General features: G+C 46.5%; 1 long non-coding RNA gene across 1 annotated transcript; it reads right to left on the bottom strand.

Annotated features, from left to right (window-relative positions):
• Window positions 1–2852: 2852 nt before the first annotated feature.
• Window positions 2853–6576, bottom strand: LOC128410006 (uncharacterized). Its single transcript, XR_008329364.1, has 3 exons — window positions 6381–6576; window positions 4314–4450; window positions 2853–3570 (listed from the first exon to the last, which is right to left on the bottom strand). It is a non-coding gene; the product is annotated as an uncharacterized LOC128410006 (long non-coding RNA).
• Between the last annotated feature and the right edge of the window lie 4757 nt (window positions 6577–11333).

The following is an 11333-nucleotide window of genomic DNA, read 5'->3' as shown; positions in this document are numbered from 1 at the left end:
TACCGTGGTTTATCATGGTGTTATTAGAGGGAGGAGGAACAGAATAATATTAACTTTACAACACCGTGAAAGCTTTTGCAATTGTGGAGTGTAATATAATGCCAGATTAAGGTCTGGCAATATTTTTAGCACAGAAAGATGGGCTGACCCAATGCTGGAGAAGTCAATTGTCCAACCCAAAGTACTATCAATTGCTGAAAGTAGATACTAAAAAACACAACAGCCTTGTGTCCATCTGTATTCACCGGCATCTAGACGAAGATGCTGCAGAGATTTATAGCCCATAAAACAACAACCCAACCCACCTCCCCAAAATGTAATTTTACTTTGAAAAACCAAGTTACCATTATAGGCATGTCTCAGCTTGACAGACATAATGATTTGCCAACCAAAACATCTTGAAAACACGGGCATTTATTATTCCTCTGAAGTGAAGTGTTGAAGCTCATTCTGCATTCAGAAACTCTGTGTCCAAATTAAGAAAGAATAAAACAGTGAGTAACTCCGTTACTTTCCTAACAATGGTCCATTAACTCTAAATCTGTAGCAAAACAATAAAAAACAAATATCCATTAGTGCTGGGAATGAGGAAATTATGAGTGCCCCAGGCTAATGCTGTAGGCCATGGTTGTTGATTCTCAGCAGCCTCACTGAACAAAGAAGACTGAAATTAAGAGGAAGGCCTGTTTCCTGGCTTTACCCCTTATAAGAGCAGCTAGCACAGTGGTTGTTATGAGCTTGGCAGAAGATAGCATGGCCCAGAAGATAACATGGTTCTTCTTCTATCTTGGTGATAATGCAGCACGAAAGACTCTCTATAGTCTGTTCAAAGTGGGGGGGGGGGAGTAACCTTTTTGTCCACATGCCATGACAACATGCTGGTGGTTGGGCCACCGGTGTGTGTGTGTTAACACGAGAACACGAGAGCCTTGATAGAACATGTCAGTGGCCTATCAAGGTAAGTCATGATGGGTGTGATGGCCTGGGATTCGGACTCAGATGCTGAACCTGAGGGATCCCAGCCTGCACAGGATTCCCCGCCTCCAGAACCAGCTGAGCCAGGGCTGGGGCATGAGCCTGAAGTGTCCTCACCTGTGCTGGATCCTCAGGTGCAGGCATCAGCTGAGTCTGCTCTGGCTCCTGAGGTGATTGAAGACCCATTGCCCGCAGGTGCTCCACTTTCAGCCCCTTCAGAGGAAGCTAAGGTTGCCTCTGGGTCTGGAAACCCTTCAGCCTCTCCTGAGCTGCAGAGGCTCAGGGCAGAGAGGCGGAGGGAACTAGGTTCCCGCAGGAGGATTGCTCACCTCCAGGCCAGGAGATGCGAGTCACCAGAGGATCGAGGCCGCCCTATGCCTTGGGGCAGATAAAATCCGGCCAGTCCCAAGTTGCTGGAGCAACATTGTTGGTTGCTATTTCCTGCCTGAACCCTGTCCTGCTTTCCCGCCTGAGCTCCTGACCTGTCCTGGCTCCCTGCTTGCAAGTCTGTTCCTGACTTCACCCGACTCTCTGCCCTGCACCCAGCTTCCGCTACTACGGACTGCCTCCATGTTGCACCTTTGACCACAGACCAGACTTGGACCTCGCCTCTCAGGTAATCCACGGGACCAGCACAATGGCCTATGGAAGCCCACAAATAGGATCTGAGTGTAGCAATGCTCTCCCAACTTGTGATTCCAAGCACCCATTATTCAGAGGAATACCACCTCTTAACAATGGGAGCAGAGCATAGAAGACATCAATAGCTTCAGGCACACACATGCATTTTCCATGGGGCAGATGTGTGGTTTTCATGAAGCACTTCATCTTTCCCAACATAATCACACTCCCCCCCACCAGCCTGCCAAACAGGGAACTCTGGGGATTTTAGCTCTGGGAGGAAAACAACTCTCAGCATAGCCAACAACAGATCCCAGAATTATTTGGGGAAAGCCATGACTGTCTAAAGTGGTATTGAATGGCGCCATGGAGACTATGGTTACCAGATTTTTTTCAATGAATCCGGGGACCCCCTTTTTTTTTTAAGCTGAGTAGCAACAGGGAGTCAGTAGTGGAGATGGTGAGGCAAAAGACCCTGGTCCCAATCATACATGCGTATTGTATAAAGGTGCAAAGCCCTTCTTTTACACCCTGTGAAGCATAAATGCAGTTTTTTAAAAACGGGGCAATGGCCGCCCGTGACTCCCAAGCCTCCCCTGATCAGGCAAAACAAAGGGGGCAGGAGATCACACAAGACACATCATATGCACACAAGACACATGTGTGGGGACTTCCGGCGAGGAAAAATGGCGGGTGCCACGGCAGCAAGCAGCTCCTGAAGCCAGCCAGAGCAAACTGTGCTATCAGACTGGCATTGGGCTGCTGAGGCAGCCATGTTTCCTGGGGACAGATTTGCAAATCTGGGGACATTCCAGGGATGGAATTTGTCCGGGGACAGATTTGCAAATCAGGGGACTGTCCCCAGGAACCGGGGACATCTGGTAACCCTAATGGAGACCTCTCTAGAATTTTTGGGATGAGAAACTCATTAGAGTTCAGGAAGGCAAAGTGAGTAGGGGTTGAAAAAACAGCGGGGGGGGGGAATCAGGGAGGCATCCTCTACAGTCCTCTAGTTTGAGTTTGATGGCCTTTCAAAAGATAGACTTCTATTTGAAGTTGTCGTCTATTTGGAAGTCCGAGTCCATTTTAAAGATAAGGAACCATAAAAGGAGAGAGGGAGAAGGAGCCTTGCTCACCAGCCCTTAACATCTTCTGGTCAACAGATTGAGCAGATACGCAGCTGGGGTCTTCCTCACTATAGCATTTCTGTTTCTAAATTTGCATCTATACATATAAATCACCATATGCAAACTGGTGTCCTTTTGGGGGGGGGAGGGAGATGGTGCAAATCCTCTTTTTTGACATTGCAGGGCTGTCTGCTCTAGCTCTGTCTTCAAACCCTGCTTGAGTTGATTATTTCAAGAGCTGGCAAGGAAGATACAGTTTAAAAAAAAATCCTTCCCATAATTCACAGGGTTTCTAGCCAAGCTGGAAACTGAAGGTGTTTTTTTTTAAGCTTCTCTGAAAGCAGCCGAAAGGTGTAGCTGCTTGCTACACAGGAAGAGATAGGACAGGAATAGATTAAAATGGCTTTAAAACAGAGGGGTGGGAAAGCATGTAGCAGTGACCGCTTCTTGCAGCCACTTACAGTTTTATACTGCTCAAAAAATATAAAAAGGGACGGCAGCCATTCCGATGCCATTGTTTGTGAGACTGGGGAGGCAGTCTGCAATCACAATGTAGAGCCGCAGGGCGGAAAACACCTTCTTCCCATCAGGGCTGCCCTTGAGTGCGAAAGACTCTAGGGGGTATCTGTAAAAAGGAAGTGTTGCTGACATAAAGCTTTCAGCAAAGGAGAGAAAAATAGATGTGGAACGCTGAAGACGTTGCGCAAGGGGCTATGCTCACCCGGGGAGAATATATTTCCGTGCCAGATAAAATAATAATAAATTGTGCCTCCTGTTTTTCTCTGCAGAGTGCAGCCCCACTCACGCTTTTGTTGCAAAATCCGATGCCTCATCTCCAGGAGCTAGCCTGGAAGCAAAATGGGTGGTTAAAAGGAGAGAACGTAGTCATAAATGGTGGGTGTTGTTTGGGGCAGAGATGGATGCTGTTTCGTGACCACCATTCAAGAAGGTTTTTTTGTGTGTCCTGTCAGTCGGTCAGGCCTCTTCGAGCCAAAGGTTAGGTTTTCACTAACATGTTCATCCTTCTGGCATGTTTGCGAGGAGACATTCACGACTAACCTTTTCCAAAAACATTATTCTGTGTTCCACTCAGTGTTTCCTTGGCAGAGTGGACACTGCGGGGATCGTATGGATCACCCCTTTCTGTCTGCACCGGGCACCCGGCAGGGGACCAAGTCTTTGTCCAAATCAAAGTGTCACAAAATGATTCGCTCGGATTGGCTCCGAAACCACCTGACAAAGGAGATTGTTTGCTACTCTCAAAAGCAGGAACTTTCCCCCTCTCTAAAGGTGTGTGCGCGCACATTTGCTTAGGAAGACGACACCTGCTTGGGTTTTCAACTTGTCAGCAGCAGCTATAGACAAGATTTTTCCTTTGTTCCCTGATTGAGAGATTAACAATGCCTGCCTGGCAGGCAAGATTAGTAACTGCTTGGTAACTGAGGCCAGCTCTTCAGTTCTGGCACAACAATTTATATGCAGGTAGTGATAACAGAATGCGCAATGCGTGCCATATCAGCTGTTAAATACACATGCGTGCCACATATCACTTGCCACCTGTCCCTTTGCAATATACAAAAGCAGATATACCCTCCTTTCCTGATCGCAGGTTCTCTGTATTTTCAAGAGAAAAGTGGTGTCCTGCCATTAGACTTGCACAAACCTGTCAGTTTCCATTCTCTACGTTTCTCGTTTCCCCCTTATCTTAAACTGAGTTCTTCACAATTCTGCAGGAATTTGTGATTAAAAAAGAAAAAAGAAACTCATGAAAATTCAACAGAATGTGAGTGTGAACTTCTTATAATGAACACATTTTTTGCAAGCCATTTTGACTAAGGTACCATTTTTTGCAAGCCCTTTACCCTAATGTAATGCATTTTGTATGCTTTTATCACTAATGTATACATTAGTATGCACACTGTGCCCCAATGTGCATTTTTCTGGCTAGATAACGGCATTGGAAAATTCAGAGAAGAGCAAATTTTGAAGGATGGCTGAGTTTTGGTTTGCATCTTGCAAATCAGGGGAGTTTGCCTTTAAATGAAAACAGAATCAAATTTACCTTCCATCCCTGATTGCTGTTTCCTCCAAGAACACAGGGACTAATGTGACATGGGCTTTGGCATTTGTCAAAGTACATGACTTTGTGAGGACTAGACCTGCCAAGGCCTGGTTTACCAGAACTGTTGTGAGCACCTCCAGGAGTAGAGAACCACACTCCTTACTCATTTTTAGCTGCAGGACTGACATTCAAGACTCACTAGGCCCTGGCATGCCTCTTTCATTTAGTTCAGAGGCCGGCAACCTGGTGCCTGGAGTTATTTTGTGACTGGCACCTCCAACAGTCTCTCAAATTTTGAAATTGCTCATTGGCTCATAAAAGGTGGTGACCATTGGTTTAGTTTATTACACTTCTACCTTGCTTATCACAGAGGGCAAGGCAACATGCATGTGATTCCTAGGTGGTTTCCCATCCAGACCAGACCCAGTCCTGCTTAGCTTCATCAAGATGGTGCCCTGAGTGCCTTTAGCACATTGGGGTCATGGTGATAACATGCTAAGGAAATTGTCCTATGCTTTCACACTAGTTCTGGTCCCAGATGTTTCTAGAAATGTATACATTGTGCACATATTCTACCCCACCCACCCCCACTCCCCACAACAATTTTACACACCTTGGAAAAGCTGTTGCACAAAGCAATCTCTGTCTCAGTATTTTTTAGGTTTCTCCTGTGCAACTCAGCCCTAAATTAAGGGGGACTTTGCACGATCTGCATATAATATTGAGCTTCTGTTTCCTCCAATTAATGCTCAGGGGATTTATGTGAAGAACATCAACAGCGCTAATGGAATTACCTGCATAAATCTCCCACATTGCAGTGGAAGAAAATAGCCAGCCTCTAATCCCTTTGAAACCTTAAGGCAAGAGATTAGTTCTACGAAAGTATCTTCCCAAAATGATAAAATACACCCTGTGCACAGTAACATTGATAGCACAGATATAAATGTAAACATGCATTGAGACACCGATTGAACCTTTGAAGCTGATTTTACCCTGAATCAAACTATTAGTCAACTCTCCTCTGCCATGATATGATGCAGCCCTCCAAAGTATCAGGCTTTGCTAATTGATATACTTTAATTGCACTTGCTTTTCACTGAATTAGATTGGGAGATCTTTACATAGATTCCAAATGTCAAGTTAAGGCTCCCTCCAGACTGTCAGTATTTTGCAGGAAGGGCTGCGGGTGGCGCTGTGGTCTAAACCACTGAGCCTCTTGGGCTTGCCAATTGGAAGGTTGGTGGTTTGAGTCTGCATGACGAGGTGAGCTCCCATTGCTCTGTCCCAGCTCCTGCCAACCTAGCAGTTTGAAAGTATATCAGTGCAAGTAGGTACCGCTGCAGCGGGAAGGTAAACAGCATTTCCATGCACCCTGGCTTCTGTCATGGTGTCCCATTGTGCCAGAAGTGGTTTAGTCATGCTGGCCACGTGACCCAGAAAGTTGTCTGTGGAAAAACGCTGGCTCCCTCAGCCTGAAAGCAAGATGAGTGCCACAACTCCATAGTAGCCTTTGACTGGACTTAACCATCCAGGGGTCATTTACCTTTTACCTTTACCTACCTTTTGTGTACAGATAAAAGTGGTTGATACATTACCTTGTTATTATAGACCTCTGGTAAGGGAACCTAATATGCAGGAACAGGAGAGTAAAAACAAGTTAAGAAACCCCAGTCTGGCCCAAGGTGCAAAGGACATAATTCTCATGAACATGGTGAGCAATGTGTTGGTGTGCCAGGCAGTGTCTCCTTGTTACTCAGGTGAACAGCAGTTGTGGGCTGGTACATTGGCCAGTTTCTCTCTCCTTCAGCATCAGCATGACATCACAATGGCCTTTGTCTCTCCTTCTGGTTGGACACATCCATGTGAGGACACAGTGGCCAGTCTGTGAAATAGGCAGCATCAGCATGTGATCACAGTGGCCACTTTTTCTCCCTCAGGTGGCTAGCATGGGCCATAGTGGGCAGCCCCTGTCCTTCAGGTAGGGAGCATCATCTTGTGGGGAGAGGCATTCATTCCTCTTCATTCCTCTTCCACTCAGGCAGGCAGTAACATGTGGGCAGAATATTTATTTCTCTTGCGGAAGCTGCCAAAAGCAGGTACACGTCAGCACAATCTCTTTCTCAGTGAGGTGGGCTTAGTTGGGAGCAGATGGTGGACCCTCTATGTTCTTCTCTTAGTGAGGTGGTCAGCATAAGTATGACTGTAGTGGTCATCTCACTGAAATGGGCAGTAGCATGAGGACAGAGAAGCAGCAGGCAAGGCAAAGAGCGGGCAAGTAGGCAATCCATCTATTACAGGGCCTCTCTAGTTACAGGAAGTCTAAACAACCAAGACTCTCATGCTTGTTGATTGTGAGGTTGGCAGTTCAAGTCCACGTGAAGGAGTGAGCTCCCGTTGCTCTGTCCCAGCTCCTGCCGACCTAGCAGTTCGAAAGCATACCAGTGCAAGTAGATAAATAGGTACCGCTGCAGCGGGAAGGTAAACAGCATTTCCGTGCGCTCTGGTTTCCATCACTGCCAGAAGCGGATTAGTTATGCTGGCCACATGCCCCAGAAAGCTGTCTGTAGACAAACGCCGGCTCCCTCGACCTGAAAAGCAAGATGAGCGCCACACCCCATAGTCACCTTTGACTGGACTTAACCGTCCAGGGGTCCTTTACCTTTACCTCTACCTATTTTGCAGGAGGGAAATTTAGCTTTGTGCAATTAAAGTATTCTGCCACAACAGATCTATTTTTTTAAAAAAAGAAACTTGTCTTTAGAAAGCAATGGACAGGGTCCCTCCACATGCACCAGGGTCCCTTGTTTCTGCCACTTGGTGTGGAGAAGGCAACACACAAACACACACATTAAGCTGGCAAAGACAAAATGGAGAAAGTTGCCTCTCTTTTGCCAGCCATCTCCATCTCTGCTGGCAGCAGAGCAGGGGAAATAAAATGTGTGTGAGGGAAATTCTCTCCTCGGTGGCCAGCAGATAAATTGTGTGGGCTGGCAGAGAAGGAATGGTGTGCTCTGTCCCTTCTTTGCTAACCTACTGTGAATCACAGCATTTTTGAGTTGTCTTACCAACCTTCATCGTTCCTCAAGGAGTTTTGTGGGTCAAGGAGAACACTCAAGGGGACGGGGCTATTCATTTGGGGGGCAAGCAGTGAGATGCTGTGTTTCCCTAAAAACACATGCCAGAAAGTGAGTTCAGCAGCTTCTGCCACACTTGAAATGTAAAGCCTGCCTTCATCTTTTATATTAGGCACTTTTGAAAAGCCCAACTGTAGCAGATAAGTGGATATCACCTGCAGATGAGGTCTCAAGAGCACGCACCTTTTTCCATCGTGTCTCGGAGGATGCAAATGTTGTCATCCACCGCAAATAGACCCTTAGCCATTAAGGAGCTCTTTTTACAGCGAGCATCTCAAGTCCATCATGCTTTAGCAAGTAGGCTGAGAAGTGGGGGGGGGGGGGAGCACTGCAGCCTTTGCAGGAGGGAGGAGCTCAGCAGACAGAGATGTAGGCTGTGGAATGAGATTTCGGAGTTTAATGGCACAGAACTGTCAGCTACGGAGGGGAGAGGGATGAAAGCTGGAAGCAGTCAAGAGGAGATTGCAGTTCTCTCCATGAATAAGGGAATAAATATTCCGGTAGCGTTTGCTACAGGAGCCATGGTGCTCACTGCTCTCCAGTGTCCTTGAACGATACTGTATCCGTGTGCTGCTCATTTCAATATTCTGTTTTGTTCACGGAGCACCTGGAATGTTTCAAAGGCGTGGGAAGAGGGTGTAGGAGGGTTTCAGGAGCGGAGGTTGTAGGGACACAGATGGCTCTACAAACTGCGCCCTGATCAGATCCACTTAGCATGTTCTAAACAAGCTGGGGATAGGAGAGGGCGGAGTGTTTGCCTGCTCAGGCGTAATTACATAGGTTGCAGTAATGATGTTGATTTCCTCATGTTTTAGAAATATATTTTAGAAGAACAGCGAGAGCCGTGCCACTGTAGCAAGCCTGTTATTAATTGTAATTGCTTCTGTTTTTAGCAGGTCCCTTTTCCTTCGGAGGGGAACGGGGTTGAGATGCATCCACAGCACTGAGCAATTATGTGCTCAAGTGAGCCCTGGTCCTCGTACCACCAAGTTTGGATGGGCAGATATGTGAAGAATCCCATATCCTCCATCATTCCTTCGATGAGAATAGGGATGCCTGAACATATTCAGTGAAAATGAACTCTGGTGGTTAAGAGCGGTGGACTTGTAATCTGGTGAACCAGGTTCGCTTCCCCGCTCCTCCACATGCAGCTGCTGGGTGACATTGGGCTAATCACACTTCTTTGAAGTCTCTCAGCCCCACTCACCTCACAGAGTGTTTGTTGTGGGGGAGGAAGGGAAAGTGGGATATCAAATCCAAACTCTTCTTCTTCTTCTACTTCAGTAAGAGAGGCTGTGCCCACAGACTCACACCCTCACACATTTCTCTGATGAAGATAAGGATGTCCTATTCAATAATAACAATAATATTATTATTTATACCCTGCCCATCTGACAGGGATGCCCCAGCCACTCTGGACAGCTTCCAGAATATACAAAAATATAAACATTAAACATTGAAAAACTTTTCTATACAGGGCTGCCTTCGGATAGCTTCAAACAGTTGTATAGTTACCTATCTCCTTGGTTCAGAGATCACATAACTCCATACCCTCCCACATTTCTTTGATGGAAATAGGAATGTCCTAAGGAAAAGCAGGACATTTCTGGATGAAATCCAAAACCAGGACGGCTTATCTAAATCTAGGACTGTCCATGGAAAACAGAGACACTTGGAGGGTTTGGAATCCTGTGCGGTTGTGGGAGAGAAACGTTGCACTGGTGTTTGCCATCTCCCTTATTGCAGTCAGGCTTCCTACTAGCAGCCTCTTGGGATGCTCACAAGGGGTGGGGTCTGAAGCATTTCTCCACTGTATGCACACATTGGGCCCTCACTGCCTGACAGGGGTCAGGACTTTCTATACAGTCAGCACTAGCTTCCCAAAGCAAGTTCAAGAGCGCCCTTTTCATAGGCAGGAATGTGTAAATTGCCACACATTGTCAGGATGCTGTTAGTGGCTCCAGGCTGGTGGCCCAGGGAAGTATAAAGACAAGGGAAAAGTTTCTTACTGTCCTTTTTTTATTGCAATCTTTACAGAGAGAGGCTATAGAACCAAGCCTGTTGGATAAGGGCGTTGTCCCAAGTGAATCTCCACCCCTCATCTCTCCCTGTTATGTACTGAAGTTCTCACCCTGGGCCAGCAGGGGGATACTGTAGATAGTTATGCAAATAAGGGATTGAAAGTGACGTTCAGTGATTGGATAGTCTTAGAAAATTGTTACAGTTGCGTTGTACTGGAGCTCTATATAAGCAGGCTGACTGAACCCTTCAGTTCAGTTCTGTTCTGGCCTGTGAATAAACAAGAGCTGTTTGAAGAATCGCTGTGTCGTCTGATATGTTCACCCACAACTTAACACTCCCACTACCTCATTTCTCATTCTCATCGTCTCCTCTACGGGTGCTGCTACCTGCCCTCTGTCTTTGGGCTCTTTGCTCTCCTACTTTAAAGGCTCACCGCATTCTGGGAGATGGAGGGTTTGGAATCCTTTCTAATGACAACATGTCAGCTGGGTGTTGTTCTGGCTCTCCCGTGATTTCTCAGCTTTCCCCCTCATCTGCCTCTGAGCTGCGACCTCCCTCAAACCCCTGTTGTAAATCTGCACTATCTTCCTCTTCCTACTCCCTGGAACGGTCAGGATGGGGAGGCGATATCCACCATTCCTCCTCCTCTACCCAGCTGCTGACACACGTTCCTCTCCACAATTGTTCTGCAGGTAGGTTCTGCCCCACATTGCCTTCCACCTGATTTTACAAGGAGAATGGTAGGGTTCAAGTTACTGACTCTCAGAAGTATTGATATGAATTGATGAAACACCAGAGCCCTTATCCAGGTGTTCAAGTGAATGCGGTAAGGCTTAAAATGGGGAGACAGGAGGGGCATGCATGCGAGCCCGATCCTGATTGCCCTGCAAGTACCAACTTCACCCTTGATCTTCACAGGCTGCATGTGAAGATGCAAAGGAGAGTCCAATGGTGATAGAACAGGTTACCATTTCCCTTCATATTTTTATGGTCAACGTGAGAAGGTCAGAAACAAAGCTGGCATGCAGAGGGATGTTGGGGTGCCCTGCCCACTCCCCACCTTAAGCCTACATGTGTTCACCCAGAGGTCTGAATAGGGCTCATGTTACGTGTGCAAACATTTCCTGCATATTGGTAATCCGGACACACTCAAAGGACACAGCTGATTCATTTATGTATTGAAACCATTTCTTAACTACGATAGTCTCTAAATGGCATGCAAGAAATACAATACAGAAAAGGTAAAAATCGGTTTAAAACTATAAAATCATACTTTAACTAAAATGCCTGCCGGATTAAAAAATAATATTCAGTAGGCACCGAGAGCTCAACAGGAAGGGAGTGCCACAAAACTGGGCCCACAATGTTTACTTCCCATCTCATGGTGGTTAC

This window comes from Podarcis raffonei, chromosome 3 (genome assembly GCF_027172205.1).
Source record: "Podarcis raffonei isolate rPodRaf1 chromosome 3, rPodRaf1.pri, whole genome shotgun sequence".
Taxonomy (NCBI): domain Eukaryota; kingdom Metazoa; phylum Chordata; class Lepidosauria; order Squamata; family Lacertidae; genus Podarcis; species Podarcis raffonei.
The sequence above is the reverse complement of the archived record's forward strand: the minus strand, read 5'-3'. Positions and strand labels throughout refer to the sequence as shown.